The sequence below is a fragment of the Piliocolobus tephrosceles genome, chromosome 18, assembly GCF_002776525.5.
Source record: "Piliocolobus tephrosceles isolate RC106 chromosome 18, ASM277652v3, whole genome shotgun sequence".
NCBI classification, from domain to species: Eukaryota; Metazoa; Chordata; class Mammalia; order Primates; family Cercopithecidae; genus Piliocolobus; species Piliocolobus tephrosceles.
This window is the reverse complement of record NC_045451.1, coordinates 1,942,205-1,949,704: the sequence shown is the minus strand read 5'-3', so window position 1 is coordinate 1,949,704 and position 7,500 is coordinate 1,942,205.

The following is a 7,500-nucleotide window of genomic DNA, read 5'->3' as shown; positions in this document are numbered from 1 at the left end:
TATGGAAAAATTAGAATCTGAAAAGACAGTAATTTGGAAAAAATTATTTGTATTATCAAAACATTCTTAGGTTGACAAAACAGTAGATGCTGACTTTGCTTTAAATGTGGAGCTTCCCTGATGCAATTAACCAGTGCTTTATTTTACAGACTTCTTCAGAAACAGCGTTATTACCAAAAAAAGTGCAAGCAACTGGTCAGAGATTGCAACTATGGTCAGAGAATGGGAACCTTCTGGAATCAGAAAACCGTGAGTTTGAGCTCTGACTCTGCATGAGCTGCTTCTAGTGGTAGAAGCTGTTTGTTCTCTCTGTGACTCGGCTTCTTCCCTCTAAATGGAGAGATGTGACACATCTGGTGAGTTGTTTTGAGCATTCAGTGAGGTAGTGCATGTGATCTTCATTTTCAATGTGCTGTTCAAGTAAAGTAATGATTTGCTGTGGACTGAATCTGTCCCCCTGAAATTTAAATGTTGAAGCCCGATCTGGGATTTGAGGATGGAGCCTGCGGGGGGTGATTAGGGTTTGATGGGAGCACGGTGAGATTAGAGCAGACACCCAAAGGTTTACTCCATCTCTCTACCATGTGAGGACACAGTGAGGAGGCAGCCGTCTGCAAGCAAGGGAGAGAAACCTCCCCAGAACCTGACTGTGCTGGCACCCTGATCTCAAACTTCCAGAGTCCAAAAGGGTGAAGAAATACGTTTTTCTGCTGTTTAAACTGGCTGGTCTGTGGTATTTTGTTATGGAAACCTTGGCCAACTAACACATTATTGTAACATAGATCCCTAGTTCATTCTCAAACATCTACACCAAGAACTACACCATCTCAAATCAAGAACTACAGTTGGGTGCTGTGAACACAGGACTGCTCTTGTCCACAAGGAACACAGAATCTAGATGGAGAGACAGCAGAAAGGTAGATACTTGTACAGAAACTAAGTGCAATGATTAAAATATGTACAAAAAAATTCTAGGCTGCCTGTAACTCAACTGTATTCCCAGAAGCCATTTTCCTAGAAGAGATATGGAAAAAAAAAAAAAAAAATTGAATCTCCTGGAATTAAGAGTGGGGATTACTTAAGAACATTAGGTGATGGGCATAATCATGGGGTAAAATTCTATGATATCAGAAGTGTGAGGCCAGCAGCAAGTTGCCACTGGTTTTCAAGCATGGAAAAAAGAAAAATAAACCAGAGACACAGGGAGTAATTATACTGATTATGGGAAGTCATTGCCACACTCAGCCAACAGGACAATTTTCAGCAAGGGAATAATGGAGTCAGACTCCTGTTCTCGGTAGATTGCTCTGGTGGTTAGAGAATAGATTTGCCAATGGGCCTGGATGTAGAGAGAAAAGTTGGTAGATGGTTTTAGTAGGTCTTTATTCATTCATTCATTTATCCATTCCTTCATTTATTCAACAAATGTTTTTTGAGCACCCACCATGTTTCAGGTCTTTTCTTGACAATGGAAATACATTCGACAAGACAAATAAGGTCCCTGTCCCATGGATCTCTGTGTTAGATGCTCTCTTCTGGGAAAGGTGGTCAGTGAGCAAGAAAATAGGTCTGATAATTTCAGTGAGTGATAAGTGCTGTGATAAAAAATAAAGTTGAATGAGAAAACTCAAAGTTGAAGTTTATTTTAGCTAGAAGGTACAAAGAAATTCATTTTGAAGAGTTGATATCCAAGCACAGAATTCAAGAATTATCTGGAAAAGCTTAGAGTTAAAAAAATGTCCTCCTCTGAAGGAACAGCAAGTGTTTTGCATGGGAAGGCAGAAGAAGAGTGTGTTGGAGGAAAGGGTGTTGTGTCAGATAAGCACCAGGAGGCGTTTTCCAGAGGTGAAGTGGACCTATTATTTCCTATAATAATGCAGTTGGCCTTTTTTACATTGCTTAAACCATTCCGATTTTTATAATAGACAGGTACAGAAAATCACATAAAGCAAAAGTATAGTTTGATAAATTATTATAAAGCATATACCCTTGTGGCTACCGCTCAAATCAAGACAGGGAATTTCACTGTCTCTCCCTCATACACCCCCAACCCCCTTAAAATTGTTAATCACCATCTCTATTTTTAGAGTAGTCTCTTCTTGGTGTGTCTTTAGCGGCTTATCACTTAAAGAAGCATTTCTAAACAGTTTGTTTTAGTTTTGCTAGTTCTGGCTTTAAAATGGCTGTTAATCTCTAAATATTCTATTTTCATCCCTTCCTTCCCTTACGGTTTTTGGATGAATCCTGGTATTTGATGTTGATGGCATCCCATGGCAAGGTTTGATATCCCTCTTTTCCCTGTAGTTTCCGTGAAGCTGATATTGAGAAAGAATTCATCAGATTCATGGTTTGTTTGTTTCCTGCTTTTCCTTGTTTGTTTTTTTCTGCACGACGAATGGTGGTGAAATTTTCTTTCTTTCTTCTTCTTGTGACATTTTCTGTTAATGGTGTTTGATGCCTGTACCTAGGAGTTCGTTAGGAGTTGGAAAATAATGTTATTTTAACATTTTCTTTTTTCATTTATTGCTTTGAATGTGACTACAAACAGGCATTTCTTTGCATCTATTTTTTAGATAACCAGTGATACCGTGCATACAGGAAAGGTATGATAAATGCTTGATTCTTAACTTTTCATTTACTAGTTTTCAAGGTAACGCATTGGTGACAATCAGTTTCCTATTACTGTTATAGTAAATAACTACAAACCTATAATAAAAACTTATTCTCTTGCAATTTTGGAGGTGAGAAGTCTAAAGCAGGTACCTAGGGCTGGTTCCTTTGGAGGCTCTGGGAAGAAGTCACTCTGTGTTTTCCAGGGGCTCGGTGCCTCCTGCACTCCCTGACTGCTGGTGCCCTCCTCCATCCTCAAGGCCAGCAGCATAGAAGATTCACTCCTCTGTCACCTCTGCCTCTGTGCTCGTGTCACTTTGCATTCTCTGAGCCTCCAGTATCCCTCTTAGAAAAACCCTTGTGAATACATCAGATCCACCCAGATAACCCAGGAAAACACCCGTCTCAAGGCCCTTGACTTCGTCACATCCATAAAGTCCCCTTGGTTATATAAGGTAAAATATTTACAGGTTCTGGGAATTAGGATGTGGACATATTTAAGGGGGTGGTTATTCTGCCTACTGCAGTGACCAATTATTTTTTCTTAAATAGTATTTTGCACATATGAATTTAAACATGTTTCGTGGATTTCAATTAACCGTAGTATCAGTTCAAATTGTCCTCCCGTCATTGGCCAGCGGGATTGGTGGGATCCTGCACTTTTTTATCTGGCCATGATCATCTGTCTTAGCTTCCTTTTGTCTATCTGGTATAACTACATAGTTCCAAGAAACTCTGCTTTTCATGGGAAATAGTATTTCAAAACCACAATCTGTCCATTACTACTGTGTTAGTTATTTTTTTTTCTAGGCTTTACCAATTCAAATTTATGATAAAAATACCCTTTTTTATCTTATGGATGTATTTCCATTCTTCCATATTAAGTGTTCTGGGTTTTGAGACACCTAACTAGAATTTTTTCATAATTACTCGCTTGCTTTTTGTCCACACTACGTGTATGACAGTTTCAAAATAGCAGTACCAACTCAACCGACCTGGTATGATGTAGCATATACTCACTCCCATTTTATAGTTGTACTACATCTACATTGTCAAAGCCGTAGCTGTCATGTTCTCTATTCTTTTTCCCTCTCATGTGGTCTCACTGCCATAGGTAGCTACATATTTAAGGTTTACACCAGCAGTAGCATTAATTCCTTTGGTAATGTGATGCTTATTATCCAGAATATTTTCCAGAGAGGAATTATGGAAGAAATATTCCTGAGTGTTTGTACATTGATTAGCATTTGTCTGTGATCCTCATAGTCAAAAGCAAATTTGAATGGATGGTAATGCTGGGTTCACATTCTCTTTCTTTGGTTGTCTTAACTGTGGTTCTCCATTTGTTTTTGCAGCCTAAGTCTTGCTGTTAAGAATTTTGTGGCAATTTTTTCCCTGTTAAAATTTACTTGGTTTGGGGGCTTAGATTCACAAATGGTTTCTTTTTCTTTAACAAGACTGTGTCTTGGTGTTAGGCATTCTGCATTAATATTTTTAGATAGATTATGTACTCTTCCAATATGTACTTTCAGATTTTTAAAAATAGATAGTTTTTCAGGAGCATTTTCTTGCTTAATAGATTTTACTATTTGTTGATTATTTGCTTTAATTTCTTTTTTTAAGGACTCCTATAATACATATGTTGGATCTTCTTTTCCCCTTTCTTTAATAATGGCCTTTTTCTTTCTTGTATCCTTTTTATCTCCTTCTTCATTGATCTCTGATTTTGCTCATTTTCATTCTCTACTCTTGAAATACATAATTTATTCTGCTTATTTGCCCTTGTGTTTATTCTAATTCAGTATTCAATTCTCAACTGATACTTCTTTTCATTATAATTATTTCAAGCTATATCTCCTAAATTCTGCATTTTTTACAATTCTGGTAAATGTTATTTTTTCATAGCTTGCATTATTTTCTTAGTGTTTTATTTTAAAATAGCTGGTTATATTTTCATGAACGTCTTTGGCACATTTTTCTGACATTATAGTTATTTATCAGTAGAAATATTATTTCGTGTATTTTTAAAAATAATAACTTAGCATGGGATTTAACTTCAGCACTTTTTTCTTGTGCTTTTCTTGTGAAATTACATTGTCTGAACTTATAGAAAAGGTGTGGACCAGGATATCTTTTTTTTTTTTTTTTAACTCCAGAGAGTGCCCTGCCTATTGTTGGCATGTGTCATTTGAAAGTGTGGTCATTACTTTCTGAGAGCTCTTGGCTTTCCTCTCAATTTTTTCTCTAGACCTTTCCTTACTGGTTTTTTTTTGTTGTTGTTTCATTTTTCTTGTCCCACTAAATGTGTATTCTTGCCTAGACACTTATTCCCAGCATAACGTTTTGTACCAGAGGTTATTTGATGGGTAAGTCTTAAAAGTTCATAAAGTCTGACTCTCCTGGTTTCTACTGACTTTCCTGTAGGTCCTTCCACTCACCTTCTATTGCAGGGAGCAAACCTCTTCCCTTTTCATCTGTGAAGAAAATTGGCCCCTGTGACTCCCAGCGAGTTTTTCTCAGCTCATGTGGCCTGTGGGATGCTCAGTCATGTCCTCTGCTTCCCCAGGCAGAGTCCAGGATCCCACATCGATGTGGTAGTTGTGAGTTTCCACACTCCTTTAGGCTGGAGTTTATAGAGTCACACTCCACTGAGCTTTATCATAGACAATGTTCACAGGCCTTTGCTTTCACTATCTTGATGCTCCTCATTGCTCTACTTATTGTTTATTAATGGATTCAGGGATATTAAAAAACTATGCTGCCTCACCTGCCATTGACTCAGAATACCAAAAAGGTATAAATTTTATTTTGTGAAGAATGGACTACCACTAGGGTATTTTGAGCAGAGAAATAAGATGATATGGTTTCTATATTTACCTTATTCCCTTTTCTGCTGTGGGGAAAATCAGTGCTGGAGTGGGCATCCCAGGGCAGGAGCAGGAGACCAGCAGGGGCAGCTGCTGGCAGAGGCGGGTCTCAACTCCGTGGCAGGGAGGAACTGGATGTCTTAGATGCGCTTCCTTCCTAGGGCACTTGCCACAGAAGCAGGGGGCTAGGAAGAGAGTGCAGGAGCCTGAGGTTTCCAGTGTAAAAGCTGACTGGGGTCCTGTGATGAACCTCAGATTTCAGGTACATGAGTTGCCTGGCAGGTGTTGCCCTTTTGGGAGACAGGGACACTGGGGAGGAATTGATCCAGACAGGGGTGGAAATGGTCCTTTTAGAACACATTCTGTTTGAGGGGCACATTAAGAACCCAGGTGCCTCTGTGGAACAGGAAGTTGGTCATTGGAGTTTGGAGCCCAGGTGAGAGGTCAGGCTGGATGCACAATTACAGGGCATCTTCTTTCTTCTGAAGGAAGGAGAGTACACGGGGGAAGGGGAGGCTGGGACCTGAGTGCCAGGCTTAGAAAATGCAAGAAAATCACGCAAAAAGTGTCGAAATAAGCAGTCAGTGAGGTCGTAGGAAAACTATGGGTGTTTTCTTTTCTTTTTCTTTTTTTGAACGCCATGGGAAAATTCCAACCTATTCTGATAAGAGATGAGAGGGACTTGACCTACATTCATGACAATGGGCACAGCAGGGCAGAGTGATTCAGAAGATAATTGGAAAGACAAATTGCTAGAAATATGTAGCTGGCTGGATGTTAAGTGAGAGGGACTGGGAAGCCACCGGTGCTTTCTCAGCATCCCGCATGGCCATGGGATGGAATGGCACCAGCGCCTGAGCCAGGAGCGAGGAGAGAGGAAGTCCTAAGGCTCCTTGAAGCACAGGTCAGGGATCACCCATGCACTTGCAAGCAGACCTTTGACTCCTACCAGTGAAGTTGGTAGCAATGGAAGCATTTATTGACTGAGTGAGTGCCTGTGTGTCCACATTGCTCTGTGAAAACCTTCCCGTATGGGCAATGGAGAAGAGCAAATTCATTAGTGGTTGCTCAGTGCAGGGGAAGGGAAAGTGATCTAAAAAGCTGGCGGGAACTTTCTAGGGTGTTGAAAATGTGCTTTCCATGGTGATTTCCAAATGATTAAAATTGTCAAAACTCATTAAATTGAACACTTAATATAGGTGCATTTTATATAACTCAAAACTATTCACTATTCAACTGAAAGCAATGTTCTTGGTTGTGAATATTACCATTTCAACAAAAACAGATGACTCACCCCTCCGTGTATATATCATGCATGTATGATACAGTTTCCAGTTGATAATATAGGTTTATCCAACTATTCCCTGCTTCTCCTCAAGTGAAAATCCAATGATCTCAAATATATGCCCCATAAACAAAAAAAAGTCTCTTATAGAAACCATGGCAAGGCTGGATATTATTCCCTGTTGGAAAAATGGACTAGGGATAGGAAAGCTGATTCACGACATGTCAGAGGTGGACACAAGGACAGGTGGCACTGTTGTTAAGCTAGACATGTAGTCCTGCTGAGGAAGTTAGAAATAACTTCCCTATATAGGAGTTAAAATTAGCCAGTGCCAGGAAGAAAAAGAAAAGTTAGGGAAGTTTAAATGTAGGTGGAGTAAGTTATTGAAGTATTATTATACATTTGTGATAAATTTACCTACTATCCTTATTCCCCAAAGACTTATTGGTCTTTAACCAACAAGGAGTCTCCACTGGATGGGGCTGAGTTTACTTTAAGGATTGTAGGATGTAATATATAGAAAATGTGTAGCACAAAGCTGGTGCATATTTAGCACTAGGTAAATGTTTGCAATCTTCAACCACCAAATGCTGTAAGTCGGGCTTACACACACACAGCCAAACCACTGCAGATTTACAAACTCGGAAAGGGAAAAATTGCGTGTGTGCATCTGTGTATATAAAATATATTTATAAAATCTGTGCCTAGTAGTATCCTAGAGTCTTAGGATTAAAAAGA